This window comes from Arvicanthis niloticus, chromosome 25 (assembly GCF_011762505.2).
Source record: "Arvicanthis niloticus isolate mArvNil1 chromosome 25, mArvNil1.pat.X, whole genome shotgun sequence".
NCBI classification, from domain to species: domain Eukaryota; kingdom Metazoa; phylum Chordata; class Mammalia; order Rodentia; family Muridae; genus Arvicanthis; species Arvicanthis niloticus.
In genome coordinates this window covers 7,671,528-7,692,603 of record NC_133433.1, presented here as the reverse complement: position 1 = coordinate 7,692,603, position 21,076 = coordinate 7,671,528, and the positions used below count along the sequence as shown (strand labels likewise).

General features: G+C 33.6%; 1 long non-coding RNA gene across 2 annotated transcripts in view; it reads left to right on the top strand.

The window, feature by feature from the left end:
* The window catches only part of LOC143438466 (uncharacterized), a 38,805-nt gene that overhangs the window by 10,819 nt on the left and 6,910 nt on the right, over positions 1-21,076 (top strand). The window contains exon 2 of one of the 2 annotated variants that reach the window (XR_013107282.1): positions 19,266-19,414. This is a non-coding gene — a long non-coding RNA (uncharacterized LOC143438466). Of the gene's footprint in view, positions 1-19,265; positions 19,435-21,076 lie in introns of both variants that reach the window. The other variant, XR_013107281.1, reaches the window with a different exon arrangement.

The following is a 21,076-nucleotide window of genomic DNA, read 5'->3' as shown; positions in this document are numbered from 1 at the left end:
TTTTTATTCTGAGTTATTGTTGTCCTAAAAAGCAACTACAAAAAGAGCTATAATGGATATAGTTTATATATTTTGATTTTTCTTGTGGTGAATTTGGCCACATCAAGACAACCCTACATACATACCAAACCAAGAAAGTAGGCATCTTTCATTAAGTAGTCCATAATTAATTCCATTCTTAATCTTTCCTAAAAACCATGGGTTTGTACTGCCATTACCATAATCCAGTAATCTATATACACTAACTGTTACTTTCCTATGAGCAAAGAACTGCCAAGGTGCAGTCAGAGGTAGATTCAGGTATGTTTAACTACAGAGCCTTCTCTTGAAATTATGGTATGCATAATGATTACCTTAAACTATATTATACATGGTCATAGATTGTGTTCAACAGGATACATGATCTTGATTGCTATAGTTTATGAAATTATAACTGTCATGTTTTTGAAGCCATTTACAAGTTTGTGTAACAAGTTTACACCAGTCAGAAGCTTTGGTCTTCTATTTGTAAAGTAGCCAAAAATCAACAGGCTAAGGAGATGGAAACATCAAAACCTTGAAGTGTGAGGGAGAATCATTTTCAAAAGTAATGAGGGAGATAATAATCATATGTTGTTCAGGCTTAAATGTAAATGTAATTAAATATTTTAAAATTGGACATTTCACACATGAGATGAAATTGTTATGCAGTTGGCATCCTGTGGCTTATAATGAAAGCAGCTACTAAAGAAAATTTTATAATTGTATGCACTCTTCCAGAAAGTATATATTTGTAATATATAATTTATGTAATATGTATAATTCTGTATCTATTTTTTGTTATCAAAATATCATTATAAACTGATGGTTTTACAGAAATATTCTCATAACTTTTTAAAATTATTTTAAATTGGAATGTAAATATAAACAAGTTTTCATTTCTTTCTTGACATGACAGTTGTGCATTTGCCTTGATCTCATATCTTATATATATATCTAATAGAAATGTCTAAAACTGTATGAGAGAAAATCACCCAGGGTTTTCTAAATGACTATGTGTTATATTTTCATTAAGAAAATAAATTATTGTTTCATAAAGAAAAGTAACTATAAAAAGGAAAGAAATTCATACTCCACAACAAAAGCAAATAGAGCTTATAGATTTTTCTAAATGAAAAGAATCCCTGGATATGAAGGTATCAGTTTTATCTGTGTTTTCAGTAATTCCTTAAGGTTATGGCGTTGTGCATCTTCTTTGTTCCTAGTTAGTAAGACAACTGAACAGGCTAGAACAGTGTGAGGTCTGGAATAAATAGAACTGAATTTGCTTTACCTGCAATAAGGCATAGAATGAGGACCTGGTCAGAAGTGCATAGAAGGATTGGCTTCATTGCACATTTGATCCAGCAGACAGGGACTCGATATACTGACTTTTTTTTTAAGTATCAAAGTAATTATGTAGTCATGCTTGTAAGTTAGAAATAACAATTTACAAGTAACGAAATAAAAACTAAAACAGGCAGCAGAGATATTAAAGAGGATTTCAGCCATTTAAAATTGGAAATGTTTTATAAATATTCAAGCATATTAGGTGTGTTTATTCATAAATCCATCCATGTGTTTAATAAAAATTTATATGGTAGTAAATGCTATGCATTCTGCATATATAACACGGACACAGTGTCTGTTTTCTTTAATCATACAGTCCACAGAGGAATAAATCAAGCATGTAATACTAAATCATTATGACTATGATATGTGATAAGAGTGCCAAAGAAAGGATTCTGTGAGAAGAATTAGTAGTGAAATTTAACCTATTGAGATTTGGGCATTATTATGTACTTGAGCAAGTGTCACTTAAATAGAAAGGAAAAGAGATCATTAGGTGATGGAATCCAGAGAATGGAGTACTGAGAATAAAACCTAATTATTTTAAGGTAAGAGAGATACTTGTGAGTGGACATAGTAATAGATGAGTAAAAGTGACTTTGAAATTATAAGCAGGGGATTTCAGGCTAATGGATGTCATTCAAAACATCCATTATAAAAAGAGAGACTTTAATTTCTATTAAGAAAAATAATATTATGCTTCAGGAAAGTACTTGTTTGACAACACTCAAACTTTAGTAGTATTGTTGCTAAATCAATAAATTTCAAGACTGAAAATAAGTCAACAAACTTCTAGGAAAATAAACGTCCCCTGTAATTACAAGTAGGAAAGAGCAACCTGGCTCAAGTCTTCCACACAATAATGCTCAGAGCCATCGTAAACAAAAGAGTGTTTCCATTGTTCCACATTGTGGAGGATTTCAACTGGGTATGTAAAGAGAACTTAAAAGAAATTCAAGAATAAAAACAGGACTGGGTGAGAAAACATACTTAAGTGCTACAGTCAAAGATATTTATTTGGATGTTTCCTGTGTGTTTTTGTCTTTAGTCATGACACAAACTTGCCCAAAGTACAATAATAAGTTGTTGATAATTAGATGCAGGTTTTCATCTTGAAATCTGATGTTGACATTTTAAGCTTCATATTTCACTGTGTAGTAACCTTCATTGGCCCATTACATTTGTCTCATCTTTGGCTTATATTTTATAATTATGTTTAACTTTGTGTTATGAGAAGGACAGGATATAGTGTAAATTGCTGAACTTCTAGAGACAGTTGTCCTGCATTCAAAATCCTTAATCCAAACAAGGAACAAGATATATCACTTTGCATTCACATTTATCTAAGTTTTTTACATCTATCTATCTATCTATCTATCTATCTATCTATCTATCTATCTTCACATTTTTTATAAACATGTCTTTCCCTAATTATAGACATTATATTTCATCATTTTACATTGAAACTACCAATACTTCTTTTAATGGTAGGAACTCAAGATATTTATATAGAATGATAAATGGATATATTAGTGTATGTATAGGGAGTCTTAAATAGTATAAGCTTCATGTGTTGGTGTATATAAGTAATATGCAATAAACATGTTCTTTGTGTCTGCGAGCATGGCTCAGAGCTTAGGAGGACATGCTACTTTTACAGATGACACTCTTTGGGTTTTATTATTCATCTATGGATAATAACAAACTGTAACTCCAGCTTCAGGGAATCCAATACTCTATTCTGACCACACTGGAAGCACATACATATATGGTATGTACCCATACACAATATGCATGTAAATATGTGCATATACATATGTAAATATATATTTATTAATAAGTAAAAATAAAATACTTAAACATTTCTTATTCCTTATGTTTCCAAATGGTATTTCCTAACTGGTATGCTTTTTCTTTGGTTTAAATTTAAAAAATGTATATTTAAATGCATATAGTAATGATGTCAATAAATGCTATGCATGGATCTTCTTTAACCATTCATAAAAATAGGATGAAATTTGAATATGGAAAATATAATTTAGTTAGGGAATTTAACTGTATTATGACTAAGCAAGTAATATGTACTGTACAAGACAGAACAAAGGCTATTTCTTAGATTGGCTTATGGAGGGTGTAAATAGGATGGGTAGTACATTGGATATATCCATTTCTGGGAGCTCTATTAGTCAGGTCACACTATTGTGAAACCAAGGACACTCATTATATATACAACTGGGATATACATGTACAAATTGTGTGTGTGTGTGTGTGTGTGTGTGTATGTGTGTGTGCGTGCACGTGCTCTCTCACTGGTTTTTTTATATAATTCACAAGATAGTTAATAGTTAACAATAATAGTTAACAACACCTGCTGAACAGAAATAACTAGATATTATGAAATTAAACAGTTGCCCTTAGGTAGAATAAGCAATATCTAGAAAAATCAGACTGAAGCCTCTGTTTTAGTGTTGTGGATAACCACTGTGCACTGCACTGGTTTTGGTGGATAACTTTGCTTTGGCCTTTCAGTTCAAACTTATCAACATTCTCTATCCTGTTACTGCCAGAGGTTGAAAAAGATAGACCCTACAGGGTTACTGTCACCAAGCACCAGGAAGGTTTGGTCAAAGTGAGGTTCTAGCAAGAAATGAGAGAGTAAGAATAGAATAAGTTTGAAGTACAAATCAAAGCCAAGGCTTCCATTTTATGAAGTCTCACTAACAATGTCTTTAGACTGAAGCTGTTGATCAAAGGACCTCTTGGTGTGGACATCAGTAACCTTGAACTCTTCTTCTTGCCTCAGTCTCACAAGATCTTGGCTAACAAGAATATGCACCATTCCTGACTTGTATTGAAACTTATGTTGATTTTACTCATCCCAAAGTTTTGACACAAAGTTTCACTGCAGACAGTCATATTTTAGAATGCAAAATTTCTAGAAAAGATCAATAATTAAAATGATTACTTCTCTGCCACATTGAGTTGACTATGTGGCCTAAACAAACAAACAAACAAACAAACAAAACACAAAGCAATTTTAGATGAAAACTTCATTCTACTATTCATGTAAAATCCAATAATCATCTCTTCTCTTGTTCCTTCTGGTTAGATGTAGGTTATATCCTCAATATCCCTAGCCCTGCCATTCAGTATTATCGTCTGTTTGTTTGTTTTTGTGGTTTACTAGAAACCTCTAAAGTATTTCTAAATAGTCTCTTCATTAAGTGCTTGTCACATGTTTTTCTATGTGGGTTCTCATTCTTTCTTATCAGAATCACACTGAATAACTTCTGCAATAAAACCCTGGTTCGTTCCTTTTGAAACATATCGCATCATAACATGACTACATTTTTTGTTTTGTTTTTCTAGTGTATAATGAGCACAGCAGTGTTGAGCACAGAGAGTTAATTAAGTCCTCATTAACTACAGAAACTTGGGACTTTTAATTTAATTAATATCTTAGAATAATATATGACTATATTTAGAGTTCTTATAATTGTGGTATTTAATAAAATAGGATGGATCTTTTAAAGAGAAAGTTTTTCAAAAGACATGAAATAAATCACCATGACATTTCATAACTTAGTTTCTAGAAAGATTTTTAAGTCATGCTAGATGCTTTCTATAAAGGAATTGTGCAGTTTTTCTAAATTATCACAAATGACATTATGATCAGTTATTTATTTTAGTGAGTATTTGCCTTTACCTTAAATTCTGAGAGACCCTAATAAAAATCTGTGATGGAGAACTTGTTAAAATAGAAAAATTCTCGAGCATATGCAACCTAAATTCTACTTTCCTAAGGAAAGTAGTCTGTTCAGAGACTGGAGTAATCAGCATGCTATTCGTCCTTCAGTTCAACTTGCTTTGCTCTCTGTTGAGTGAAGCTATTCTTCGCTTAACTTAGGTGAGTGTTCTCCCTGTATTCATGCATGGAGAAAAAACTCCTGCATCAGACTGAGCAGAACAAATGGCATCCATGCAACACAACTTCATTCTATTCACTAAATAAGTAACTCAAGAAACTGGGCAGTATTTACATAGAACTTATCTCAACTTGTGTTTTCTGATGAGTCCTAGGAAAGAGAATAAGATTGCAGAGTTCAGGTTTCTAAATCAGAACTCTTTGAATCACATCTTGACATTGTGCTTACAGCATACATACTTGTCTCGAACTAATAGCGTGGTAGTTTTAAAAAGTACACATTTGTACCAGAATGATGGATGATTCCTTAAAGAGCAAACACCTTACATGTAAAAGAAACCACTAAGTGTGTGACACCCTAATCCATGGAAGCTAAGGATAAGACTTCTATGATTGAACCTGATTGTTTCTATGTGACGGATAATATTCTCTCTAGCTTAGTTTGATGTTTGCTAGCTAAATATAAATCAAATAGAGTGGTAGAATCAAGTATAAAGGTCCTGTGTCATTGAAGTTACACACACTGGAAAGAGTGATTTATGCTGCCAGTTTTAAACTGTAATATGAATAAAAATATACAGTTAAAAATACTGACTTGGAATGTTTGTCATATTTAAAATATAATCCTCTCATGAATATAGACATTGAAGGCAGCTTTTTTGTGTGTAAATCTCTACATGAAACAGTATTAATAATGACAGTAATGGTGATCATACTATGGCATTTATAAAATATTAAAAACATGAACTATAACAAAAGAGAAAATGTTCATTATTTTCTTTTAATTCATATTTCATTTAGTCTTTAAGAATGCAATTAAATCAGAAAAATTAAACAATTATTAAAAATGAAAGATGGGATTTAAAAATTATTATTATTGATGAACACTGAGTTATTGGAACTAATATGAATATCTAGCAAAACTGGAGGACAAAGTGCCAGTACCTAGTTACCAATCACATTACTTTATTACCATGACAGCAACATGTTTGCTCTTTTTACAATTACAGTAACAGTATAATCTAAACATCCAAGTTAAAAAAAAAAAAACGTAAGTTGAATGACATAAGAATATATATTGAAAAACTATAAAAAAGGAAGTTTTAAAATACCCAAAACAATGACATCTTCATTGGATAAAGTGAGTCAAAATCCAAAATATCCCAATTTAGTCCCAGATTTACTGTATTTTCACCAACATGGCAGCGTAGTTTTATTGGACAGTGCCACATTAATTTCCTATTTAAACTTAAGGTCAATTGCCAAGAAATATCAGTATTCTTTTTCTGAAAAAGATTACTTACATGAGAGAGATGGAGGTGCTTATTGGATACCAATATTTACTATGAGTTCATAATAAATATAAAATTGGACACAGCTATTGCATATATGGATAATTTCAGCCAATAAAGAAAATGTGGAGAACCCTAATCATACGATCTGGCAGAGACAAAGCTGAAGGTCCAGAGAATGGGGCTATACTGGAACCTTGAGTTTAACTATGTAGAATAAATTCATTAAAATGTCTTCAGCATTATTAGTCATTGGGAAAATGAGAATGCAAATGAAATTGCAAATGCAAGTTGCTTTAAGATTCTTTTCTTCCCAGTCAGATGGCTATCATTAGGAAAACAAATAACAAGTGTTGCCATGGATGCAGGGACTGAAGAGCCTGTATCACACCTGATGGGATTAAAAATTTACTCAACCACCACAGAAAGCTACATGTCATGAACAAACAACCAAATAAACAAATAAACATAAACATAAATCTGTGACCTACTTATACCACTCCTTCCCATAAATCTCAGTCCTACCAGAGAGACACTTGAACATACATGTTTATTGCTATACTATTTGAAACAGACATGCAATGGGGTTCACCTAAATGCCATGGACATGCAGATGATATAGATCATGCAACTAGAAAGGCGATAAAAAGAGGTGACAAGAGATCTTAAGGGAAGTTCAGAAAGAGGAATGAAAGTTCAGAAAGGGGCTAGGGGCATTGCACAATGGATGAAGGTCTTGCTGTGCAAGTGTACAGACATGAGTTCACATCTCCTGAACAAAGCTAGATAGAGTTGTGCGAGTCTATAATACCAGTGTTTCAATGCAAACATTGGAAGTAGAGACAGAAAAATCTATAGAATCTTCCAGGCCAGCTAGCCTGATAAACTCAGTGACTAATGAGAAATCTATTTCAAACAAGGTACAGGAGGTTTGCCCTTGAACCTCACTCAAGTACTATGACACACACTTGTTCACACACACACTAACATAAAAGAAGCAACATTTGCTTGTCTACAGGATGGTGACTAAAAGATTGCTTTTTTATTAACATAATCTACATGTACAATTTGTAATCATTTGGGGTGTGATGATATTTTGTTTATATAGAGACAAAATGAGAATGAATTGAAAGTGGAAATGATGAATTCATTTTCAGCCTTTCAATAAATTATATAAAAGATGTAATACAATAAATTGGTGGTGAATAATACTGCTAAATTTTCATTAATTTATTGTTCATAACTTATGACTCTGTGACAATCACTTACTTTACATTTCTATATGTAAAACATATTTAATGGCATCTAATTTAATATTTGTTGATTTTTTCCTTTATAAAACTTTCAGTATTGCTTAATATCTCTCTTTACTGCAATGATTTGTGAAATCACTTTTCTTTACTTGCCATTTTAATAAACTATCCATAAGAAGAAGACACATAAAAAAACAAAGAAAATTAAAAAAATAAAAACAAAACACCAAAAAAAAAAAAAGGACTCATATGAAAACAATAGATGCACCATAAAAAAAAAAAAAAATAAAAAAAAAAAAAAACTACAGAGGAGAGTAGAGCAGTAATGGATTGATTTTTGTAGAAATAAATAAATAAATAAAATAAACCTATTGTTTGCTCAGTGATAGAGATTATCATGAATTAGTTAAAAGTCATGATGCAAAAGATGCAGGAAAGCCAACCCTTTATTTGAAGAAGGATCACATGAATACATTCAAAAATGTGTAATTTCTCAGGTAGACACATCTAAGAAATTATTTTCTCAAAATTATTTTGAAGCACAGCTGCCATCATTTAAAACTATTATTGATAAATATTGTCAAAATTTAAATTTATTTTTCATGTTTTAAACTGTTCATTATAATTTTAGAAATGTTTGTTCTTTGAAAGGTTCTTAGCTTTATATAAGTGTATTAATCATATGTATTCACACAGTCCATCCAACTCTCCTTAGTGTCCCTTTCCCCTCCCAAATTCATGTCCTCTATTTTAGATCACGACTGATGCCCTGAATCCAGTTAGTGTTGTGTATATGTTCACTTCCTCAAAGGAGACTGACTCTAGCTCCCTTAGCAGCTATAGACTATTCTAGCTTCTCTAATAAAAGTGAGGCCTAATTGTCACTCTCTTCCATCCATGCTGAGGTTTTTATTATTATTACTATTCTTACTTTTTTTTTTCATACATTTCATTCCTACCACAGTTTCCTCTCCATTCATTCCTCCCAATCCCTCTTGGAACCTTCCATCTCCAAGAGAAACATTCTTCCTTTTCCTTGCATAAAACAGAGCAGTTCTACAGGGATATCCACATAACATGGCATCACAAGCTACAATGAGACTAGGCACAAGCCCTCATCTCAAGATTGGATGAGGTAATTGTAACATGGTTATTCTTAACTGCGAAAATCCACTTACAAGTAAGTACATACTATGTTTGTCTGCCTCATTCAGGATGATCTTTTCTAGCTCCATTCATTTGTCTGCAAATTTCGTGTCATTTTTTAAACAATATAGTGCTAATTTATAACTTAAAGTATATATATATATGAAACATATTAGCTGCTTGTAGTGGTACAGGCCTTTAATCCTAGCATTCAGGAGGCAGAGGCAGGCAGGCCTCTGAGTTCTAGGTCATCCTGGTCTATATAAGAAGTTCCAGGATAAACGGGGCTATGGGGAAACACCCTGTCTCAAATGAAAGAAAATAAGAAAAATATTCACAATAAATTTAATTATATTGTAGGTTTAAATATTTAAAAATTCTTTATTGTGTTTTAATATTTTTAGTAGGTTTATTTGGGCTTGTCCCTAACTCCTATAAAATATGATAGTAAATATAGTGTTGCAAAGAGTTATGAATCTCCCAGGGTTGACATTGATAACCAAATCTGGGTCCTCTGGAAGTATTCATAACTACTGAGCTATGTCTCCAGCCTTCTAGCATACCTTAATGCATATCAATGTCAAGGTACATGGTGAGATGTATTGTTAAACTCGAAATGGTGGCAGAGGAAACAAAAGGTAACATGTGTGTTGTTGTTGTTGTTGTTGTTAGGATGAATGTGTTTAAGTCAGAGAGCAACTCATGGTGATTGGCTCTCTGTTTCTACTATATGGAAATTTGGTGGTGATCTAATTCAGACTTGATGTCTAGCACCCCTTCCAGCTGTCTCATCTTGTTAGCTATCTAATTTAACCATTCTACTACAAATCAGTTATTTCTACTTATTTTTTTAAAATTCATATCGTCATCACCACCCCATGAAAATTATTGTGAAAGTGTAATTACTTGAAGAGTATTAGGAATTCTGTTCAGAGTTTGAATTTTAATTTCTTGGAGGGTGCTGCCTCATTGTGGAGCCATTGAGAACTACAGGTGCTTAATAGGCAATCTATTTTTATTTTACTGTTTTATTTTTAATTTAATGTGTCAGCCTGCATGTTTTTGGAGTATGTACATGTGGATGTAGGTGCTGGTGGAGGAACTGACAATTCCAATAGTTGGAGTTTCAGGCACTCGTTGGCTGCTCACTGTGGGTTCTGGGAACTGAATGCTGTTCCTCTACAAGGGCAGTAACAGTCTTGACTGCAGAGCCAGCTCCTCAGCCCAGATAAGTGACTGGTTTTTGCCAGAGTATCCTTATAAATTTACACAAATGTTTTCTCACATATAATATTAACAGATATTCATCGATGGTTTTAAGAAATGCTTTTGGTTTGCTGTTGTTGTTTGTTTTGAGGCAAGCCTTTTGAAATCCAGCATAAGACTGAATTTTCTATGTAGCTGAAGACGACCTTATTTCTTGATCTTCCTGTCATCCATTCCCAAAAAGAGATATTTTTGAAGAAATCCTAAATATACACCAGGACTATGGTTTTTTTTGGTTATAATATTTATGTACTATGTTTCATAAAGAATTTTTAAGTTGACAAATAATTTGACTTGTCTCAGAGTTCGTAGCAGCTTGTTGTTGAAGAATATTTGATCACACTGAACACACTAAGTTTTTTATTTTATTGACAAAAATTATTTCTAGTTGTAGTGTGGCTCAACCTAGCAGATACCTTTGATCCTTCTGGCAGACATGCCCTTAGTACAAATTCCAAGCAGTGAAGGTAACGTTAGTTTGTAGAATGAAGCACCGATGCTTGAAAGTGATGTCTAATTGAATAGCAAAATGACAAATCAGAGAAAGATCTGACAGAATATGCTATGCCCAACTCTCCCAAGAAGAGAGAGGGAAGGGAAGCTTAAGAGGAAGCAGTGCAAAGAAAGAGCAGAGAGGGTAGCTACTAAAGGCCACAGAAAGGGGAGAAGGCAGTTTTACTGGGAGAGCCTTACAGAGACTTGTTGAAGAGAGTACAACCCAGACAAGGGGAAAGATAGAATGAGAAGGAACCAGATTATTAGAACAGATTGCATTAGTTAGCATAAGGCTAAATAAAGCAATTCAGTAAGAAACTGAATTGATTGACTCTGGAGCCTGGAGAATTTGAGCCAGAAGAGTTGAGTTGAACCGGATAGTCAGAAATTAGAAAGAACTATGAAGGGGTAAGTTTATTCAGCACTAAGTCTCAGAGACTAAAATATCCTAGGCCTAGATTAGATTGTGTTGAGGCTAGAAGCTTCCAGGACTAGGTGTAGTTAGGAGACTGAGGCAGTAAGCCTCGGAGGAGACAATTAAAACAGGCAAATAAGAGTTCCTTTTACAGCTTGTTTTAACTGGGAGTGATTCTCAGGTGTACTTTACTGTTTATATATTCTTAGAGAGGGAGAACCCCAGTGAATCTGCTTCAGAGATTTCCTGATTTTAATTGAGTTTATTAGTTTCTGATTTTAATGAGTTTCTGTGTAGGATGGGGTTTTCACCTCCTCTTAGAAGAACCTGTTGTTTCAACTGCTGTAATCATCCTGTGTCTTAAGAAGCTTCACTTTCTGATGGAAAGTTTTCTTTCTTATGTTTCTTATATTTTGTAACAGGGCTGTATTTAAAGGAAGTAGTGACAAATGTTCTTTGGTTTGTCTATAAGTGAAGAAAATGAACAGGGATTCAGTTGCTTTGGATACAGTTAAACATAACTAAACCTCTAAGAGAAACAGATTGCTCTTTTAAGCAACTTTTAAAAGAATCTGAACTAATTTTACTTTAACACCCTCACATGAGGAATGGTAGAAGGTTACACATGGAAACAACACTCCATAGCTTGAGACTTTCATTAGTGCCACGTTAGAAATGAAATCCTATTTTCCTACTTCCCTGGGTAGTGTGTCTTCTATTGTGTAACCTTACATGATGAACTTATAATCTAAAAACAAGAGAATGAAAGAATGAGGAAGTTAATGAAATTTACAGCTATAAATAAGAGTTGTGGAAAAAAGGTGGATGAATAATTAATTGCGAAGCACATGATTTAAATTTACAATTCTATCTATACCATTGTAACTATCAAAAGCAAAGTGACTAGGCAGTCTACTGCAATGTATTTCTGTAATCTCAGGAGAATTGTGATGACAGTGTAAATAAAGACAGAAATACTTAAAAATTTAATAATGCCAGTACCCTTGTTATTCGTTGAATTATGATTTTGTTGCCTTATGTTAATGTTTGTGTAATAAACTGTGATTAAATAAGCTTTATTTGCATGAAAAGAAATTCCAGCTGTTTGTTGGACAGGTCCATATATTTATATGAATATATATTTGCATTTATATTTAAATATATTTACATTTATATGAATATAAATTTAATTCATATTCACTGTTTAGATCCAATACTAGCTGCTTTACTATCAATTAAGGTAATATATAAGTAAAAATTTATGATTAATACGCATCACCTTATTGAATTTACAATGATAGAAATTAAATTGCTAAGTTATTTAGAAAAGATCATAGTTATTAAGTTGCTTTTTGTTAACAAACACAAATTACTCAAAGCATTGTAACTGAAAAACCTAGTCCTAGTCCTGGTGTATTTTTACGGATTTCTCCTCCCACCTCCAAAAAAAAAAAAAAAAACAAAAAAACTCCTTTTGGGAGAAGATGGTGGAAGATCTGGGCTTCATAGTGAATTCAAAGTCATACTGGGATCTGTGAGATCTGCTTCAAAACAAATAAAAAAAACAAACACAAAAACATTTCCTATAACCATGGCTGAGTATTTGTTCATATTGTATGTAGTTTCTCTATTCAGAGTGACTGGATGTTTGTTTATATCACCTCAAATTAAGGTCCCACAACATCCTCCTTTCCAACGGTATGGTAATATATAAGTGTGTCTTTTTTTCTTGCTCTACACTATTGCTTTCTGGCATAATTTATTTTAGTCGATGTTTTGCCCAACACACACCTGTCGGGCTACAATGCCTTACAAGTTGGCAAGCCAGGTCAGATCAAGTGTGAGGTTGAAACATCGAAACCCCGAAAATCTCATCCTGAGAGAAGCAGAACGACTGTTCTCTCCTTGCTCAGGGCTCGCATTTTTCGGGACACAGTCTGTACAACCACCACCTGTACAACCCTTAATAGAGTCATGTAGTTTGGTGGCCAAATTACAGGTTTAACTTCCTCTCTCCCTATAAGAACCTGCCCAAAAAACAGCTGAAATTCCTTTTCATGCAAATGAAGCACCTCAGTCTGAGCCAGTGATGTACACTCACGCTGAAAATCTCTACCCACTTTTTAACGTTTATATAGCTCTTGTTACCCGTAATAAAGGACAGAAGTTTCACTGAAAAGCGTCTCTGAGAAGGCTAACTCAACACTGGCCAAGATCCTGGAAGCTAAGCTTTATTCTTTCCAGTCCGGCAGGTGCATGGTGGTGCTTGTATACCCCAGTGCAGAAATGAAACGGGGCCAGCATGTACCTGTCTTCACCTTCACCTAAGACAATAGAATTGTCTTAGTTTCTTCATTGTCTATTTGTTTCGTTCTTAATTTATTTTCCTTGGATACAAAAGTAATACAATTCTAAATGAGCTCTAATATACATAACATTTTCATGTCTAATGGGCATTAGCATTTTGCATTCTTTGTTTATTCAAAATTATACTACACGCTGTACTCTTTCTTTGCAAAGATAGGCTTCCTTATTTATTGGGAACAGTTATGCTAAGCTGATCTTTTTAGTTTTATTGCAAGAACTAAATTATCTAATGAAATAACTCATAAATTTTTCAGTGTGTGCAATGGAGCAATAACTAATCATATGTACTATTTAATTATGCTTCTATTCCTCAGGACTATTTCAATTCAGACCATTTGAGAGATAAGAAAGCATGAGTTTTAAGACATGTAAGAAATTACCTAGTTTATTCCTTTCAGGAACATAAGTCTCACTTTTAACACCTCCCTTGTCTGTCTCCAAAGTATCTTTCAACCATATAGTTCCAGGAAAGAAGAATCAGATACAGAAAAATGTGTTTTAATAAATTTGGGAGAACAATGCCCATCTTGAAGGATCAAGCTAGTTCTAAAATATTAGACATAAAAATAAACTGTGATAAATTAACAATATAAACACCTTTTATTGGTGCATTGCATTAAAGATTCATTGGTAAAGTCTTGTATACAAATTATATATTGGCCATTACTAAACACTCATCTCTTGCTGAGCCACTAGATGAATAAATATTTACATTTTTATTATTATATATTATAATCTTTTATAGCATACTCCTGCATTTCTTATAAATTTACCCATTTTTTTATTTTGAAACATTGTCTTACTGATCAGAATATCATTGATTCAGATGATAGAATTTATGGAAATAATTAAATATTTCTTATAATTTTCAGCAACACGTTTTATGTGTTTATGTAAAATGGAATAGCAGAAAAATTGGCACAGATTATCTATGTACATGAGCTTGAATATTTTGTAAGCAAGAATTGAAAATTCATTTTGAGCTAGTTTTACCAACTGTGGAAATAATTTTGTATCATGGGAATTATAAAAGACTTGAGCACTGAGATTTGAGAACACTATAATGTGTATTAGTACTTAAGCAATGTTCTGAGTCGTTTAGAAACACCTGTCATCTTAATCCCTAAAATCACCTTCTGAAAGAGGTAGTGTTCTTGTCTCTATTCCTTAGATGAAGCTCTCATATCTTGGGTCTCAATTAAATAGAATAAAAGTGATGATTTGTTAACTGTTAGTGCCTTTGGAGAAATGAAAAAGACAACCTGTTTATTACATATGAAGATGCCACACCCAAAGCCTGGGTTGTGAGTCACCAACCAGCATGTCACAGGCAACATGGAGAACTAGAAAGAAGAGTAACAGTAGACAGAGATACAGAACTCTGTGTTCAGTCCATGAATAGGCAATTTTAATTTCTCCTCTGCTGTTTATATGTGTTTAGCTAGCTACTAAATAGAGGACTGTCGGCAAAGCTTGAGCAACAGTCTTTTTTACCCTTTATCTGAGTTCTCTTCCTCATATTTCCCAGCACATATGAATATGTTTCTTTCTCGGTGTCATCTTGTGCCTCCCAGTCAAGTAGCCACACCACTGTCATTTTTGGGACCTGAGAAAGGAAATGCAGATCACTGGACACTGAAGGGATGTTTCCTGGGTTTAGTGGCCAATGCAGAGATAGGAGATTAGAGATAAGGAATATGGAAAGGGTTCAGAGAATGTGGGTAAACCAAGTGAAGACAATCTCTGAGTAAGGTGAGGTGTGCTCTTCTGTGCAGTGTTTCACTGTAGCTGTGAGAGGTCTGATGTTAAAAAGAGGATTATCCTTTTCTTGTGATAACACACACACACACACACACACACACACACACACACACTATGAAGACTTTCTAATTCATGCCAAAGAATTGTAGAAGCTGTCAAATAAATTTTGGGAGCAGTTTGCCTATCAGGTCTTTAAAGTCAATTACGTATATGACTTACTGAATAGTTAAGTGAGATGTCTTTAGATATGTGGGGGCCCTGGAATTTATACTGTTAATGAAACTAGTTGGGGTAGATCAAGTTTCACCTTTTTGAGGAATCTCCATACTGAGTTCCATAGTGGCTGTACAAGTTTGCACTCTGACCAGCAATAGATAAGCATTTCTTCTTTCCCCACATCTCATCTGCATCATCATGTGCTGTCATTTGTTTTATTGATGTTTGTAATTCAGACTTGAGTATGAGAAAATCTAAAAGTAGTTTTAATTTCTATTTCCATTATGGTAACAATCTTAAATATTTAAAAATGGAGAGATTTGTAACACTTGGGATGTGAGTAAATACGGTATTTAAGAAAATGATTCCAAACAATTTGAAAGCAGATGCTCCTGTGGGCATCAATATTTGGACACATGTGGGCAGTGTTACTAAGCAGGCTTCCCTTTCAGTGTGGGAGAAGTCTCCTAAGAATAAGCCACAGTGACCAGGAAGACCAGAGATACTTTAAGTCTCATCAAGAGATGATATCTGTGGGTTTTGAATTTTTTAAAGATTTATTTATGGTATATGTATGAGTGTTTGCCAGTAGGTTTGTATATGTACAATACTGCATTTCTGGTGTCTGCATAGACCTGATTAGACCACCTGCATTCCTAGACATGGATTTACAAATCGTTCTTGGCCGACTTGTAGGTAGTGGGAACAGAACCCTGGTTCTCTGCAAGAGTAGAAAGTGCTCTGAACCATTGAGACATATCTTGGGGGTGGGGGGAACAAAAATAAAATAAAGAAAAAAAAGAGGAATGATGTGAAGAGTGACATGCTAAATTTAGATAAAGCAGCAGAAATACAAATGTGGAAAAGGTTTGTCAACAGGGTGCTGTAAGTAATTTAAACTTCAAAATGCTGAGTAACATTAGGGTATTGCCAATTAGGTAATAATGAAACATTTTCAAAGGAAAGATGACATGGTAGAGTACCTGATATTTAACTTGTTCCTAAAATGTTTCATTAGATTCTAAAAATACTAGTTAAAGTATTGTGAACTCATAGCATGGTACAGAGATAACTGAATAAATGTAATTTTACCTCCTCTTAATTGGTTGAGGAAAATATAAACTGGTTCAAAATTAAAACTTTATTTCTAAAATAAATCATATATTTAGAAAATGATGCATTTCCTGCTAGCCACACTGTCTTTTAAAAAAATCTTTCTCTTTGTCTTATCACCAAGGATTTACCATGTGATCACTCTTCAACTCTGTGCTTTAGAGTTCATATGCCAGGATTCAACTTATCAGGGACCTTACCTGTTCTTTAATAAATACAAAAATTACTTGTAGCACAGGTACACTTACATAATAACATAATTACAACTTTCAGACAACTAGACAGGGTCACCATATTATCAAAGCACTAACTTTAAATTTAATATGACCCACTGCACAGAATCTGCCTTAATATCGTAAATGGAACAGACCCCATCATTTTTCAAAATAAATTTATGTGAAAAACCAAGAGTACAGGAGTGCCAGATTTTAGCCTCAGGATCTCAGGAAGAGTTTACTGAAAATCATGACATTGACAACATAGACAAACTGTAGGATAATGTTTATTTCCAACTGCTTCAAGGAAATTGGAATTGCATTTCCTTCTTATAGCACTGCTGCTTTAGAGAGTGTCCAGTCCTTTAACAGATAATTTAGCTGCTTCAGTAGGTTTTATGACTTCCTTTAACATTATCAAGCCACCCTATGCCTCTAGCACCAAATGAGAGAAGTGCCATGGTAGTGATTGCTGTTTATTTGTGTTGCCTCAATTCCTCAGTGGAAGGCTGTTCCCAGACCCAGGGTTCTCTCCTCTGCTATTACTTTCCTATTGAATCATCCCATTACAATGAGCTGCTCATCATTACAAGCAGCTGAATTTTCTTCTTTGTCATCTTAGATCCCACACAGCACAGGACTTATTTCACTAACAAATGGAGCTGATTTTAAACTGCAGTGCTCTATTATATGTTCCCTTCTTTTCTTCTCTTCTCTCTTTGGTGCTTACCAAGAAATAAAACATGTTATTTTTTTTCTAACAGGAAAGACATAATTGGGTACATGACAAGTAGACATATACATTTAAAATCTGAGATCCTTTCTGCAAAATAAAACACATTTCAAATTTCTGTGTACATGCGAAGCCAACTTAGAGGGACGAATGAGTCAGCTTGTAGTCATTTAGTACTCAATGACCATTTACAGATTAATAAAAATAGTATAGAATTTACTACTCTAAAATTGTCCTAGATTATCTCATAGAAAAGTATTGTATTCTCAAAATAACTTAAAATGCATGAGCGCTTACAATATTTTACTGTTATCTGTGACCACTATGCCTCTTTAAAAATAATCTTTTAAAAAATCTATTAAATAAATCTAACTAAAAGACAATAAATTGAAAGCCCAGGAAAAAGAGTTAGATACTATCCCAGCCTTAGCTAACCCCAAAATTGCAAGGATGGAACACAGATTTGTTCTAGCCTACCAGAAAATCAAGACACAGGTAACCAGGTTGACACGGTATCAAGCTGAATACTGGATGATAACATACGAAAGTTGGAGTCAAAGAGTTTGCATCTCCCACCCCTGATTCATAATATATACAATATTGACTAAAGCTGGAAAACTCTAGAAAAATTTGTCCACCAATATTAGAATTCTTAAAATTGGTCCATCTCTTTACTCATAGTATATCCTACCTTTCGGAGAAATTAAAACACAGGGAGTAATTCAGACTGCGTATTTTGTTAAACTAGTATACTTAATGCCTTTACTCTTTCTCCATTCCCCACTCAGACAACAATATAGTTATGAGTTTGAAAAACATCGACGCTTACAAAGCTTAGAATCATGTTTTAACTGATTTATTTGAATAAATCAGTTAAAATGTGCGTGTTTGAATCAGCAATGAAGGTAAACCAAGGATATTTTTACATCTGGTGAAGTGAAAATTTAGAGACCTGTTTATCGAGAAAATTACTTGTACTAATTGGTTCTCATTAATAGCTAGTAATGGAAGAAATTTTTAAATAGAAGTGGCATTGTCACTTTGCTGATAAGTTTTATAACTGTCATCAAACTAAAATGTGTTAGGTTCTATATTGCAGTAGTATTACATTTCAAAGTATTTGTGGCTATTAATTATGCTTGTGGTTGTAATGAAATACAATTAATAGTAGATGAAAAAAGAAATTGTGTGTCTTATGCTGTGCCTTCTGTAACTGCTCATCCTGTGCACTGTCTTCATATCTCCATCCTTCCGGCTTTCTCTTTATTCAAAGAGTAATGCCATCTGAACTTGTCACTACCAGCTTGTAATTGGAGCTACATGCGCATCTGATATAAGATGACCCTACATTTAAGGGTATTCTATAACAAGTATCCCCAAGTTGCTTGTGAATTTTACTCTGCTTATTAATTTTTATGATTAGATTTAATCAGTTTTTTTCTGATTCTGAAGATAACCTTCTAATGGCAAATGACGTAAGTTATTATATATCATGTCTTTTTGTGCTCATTTGTTCTTAGTGGATAAGTCTCTGAGAACTACAGACTTAGCTAATTTTCTTTAAGACTGACTGGAAGATGTGTTTAGAATGTGCACTGCTTTACATGGCCAGGGAAAAACCAGAGTTCCCACTACCAAAGAGAACTTGGGATGCAGAGCTCTAAGTGGGCTACATCCATCTTATCTCTCTCTCCATTCAGACCTCAGGGAACCCTGCAGAAGAGGAAGCAGAAGAGGGGTGGAGACTGAGAAGGTTGAGGACACCAAGAAGAACAACATCCTTTAAAATAACTGAAAAAAATCATATGAATGGACAGAGACTGAAGCAGCAAGCATTGGCCCTACACAGGTCTGCACCAGATCCTCTGAGTATGTACTACAGCTTTGAGCTTAGTACTTTTATGGGACTCCTGATTATATGAACAAGTGGTTCCCCGGTTTTTGTATCTTACCTTGGGGTTCTTTTATTTTTCTGTGTTTTGTCCTCTCCAATTTCAGTATAATTTGTTTGTTTGTTTTATATTATATTGTTTTTTTGTTAAGTTTGGGTGTTGTAGAAGCTATATCTTTTCTAGTTACAAATAGAAAGAGTGTGGATCAATGGGGAGGGAAGATAGAGAGGATGTGGAAAGAGTAGAAGGAGGAGAAAGTGTATTCAGATTATATTGTATGAGGAAAGAATCTGTGTTTAATAAAATGTAAAAAAGAATTTTACATATATGCAAGTTAGTTATAAAATAGCTTTTTGTAGGATTATGTTTAGACTATTCTACTGAATATCTAACTGATCATTGGTTTTATTGGCTCTATAATATTTAACTGCAGGAAATTCTATTTCACACCAAGATTTATATATCTTAATTGATATTAAATGGATACTAATTTAATTTCTCTCTGGTAGATGTTTAATGTTTAACATAGCGACTATATCAAGGGGAGACTGAATTGGTCAAACAAACACTTAAGTGAATGTGGATAGCACAGTTGCTGAGACAAATCTGTTTAAAGGAAATATTAGAGATGATATTTCTATTATCAAAGGGACTATTGTTTTGGTTATTTCTGGCCAATCTAACTATCTACCATCTCTAACTATATATCATATCACATCTATCTATCTATCTATCTATCTATCTATCTATCTATCTATCTATCTATCTACTATCTTCCTCATCATCATCACCATCACCATCATCAATCTGTCTTCACAATTTTATCCTAGCTATTATACTGTCTGTGTCCATATATCTACCTGTTATATTAGCAGAACTCTTGGCTTACCCATAATTCAATATAAGGTTGTGCCCTTATATTGAAAATCATACTATAATCCAGAATATGTCTTCATTCCAGCTTTATCGGAGACCTAGAATGTCTTTAGATCTGATCGTTTGCGAATGTAGCCATGTTGTTGGATTAAAACTTTTCTATATCATCTCTCTTTGTGTTTGAGCTAAACATTGTATACAGTTTTATTTTTACAACTGATACAAATATGAATCTCACAAACATTACAGTTTGAGTGTCCTGATGAAGACCCATTGATATGATGGTCCTTCATACCTGTAATACTGATCATCTGTGCTTTGGCAAATATTCATTTAAGCAGCAAGGTTTTTCAGGTTGCCAGCCTGGTTAATGGTCTATCATTTTTTCGCCAGTCCTATTGAGTTGCTTCTATGCAGGGGTTTAGCTTTCTACATTTTATGCATTTCTGTCTCATGTCTGTCTTTTGGCATCCCTTCCCTCCTTGAGTTATGCCTTTCATGTGGAAGCTTCTCTTATTCAGATCTAATCTTCATCAATTTTGATGGAACCTATAGTCCTTTATCACTTTTGGAAATATAGACAAAACCTCTTCTCCAATGTAATGCATTCCCTGACTTCCATTTTGATGTTAAAGTATCTTTAATGGATATAGGTTGATCTAATTTTATTTTTTCTCTATAATTCAGAGTCTTTTAGCAGCTGTTGATTTTGCCTTGTTGGCACTCAAAAAATTTAAACTTAA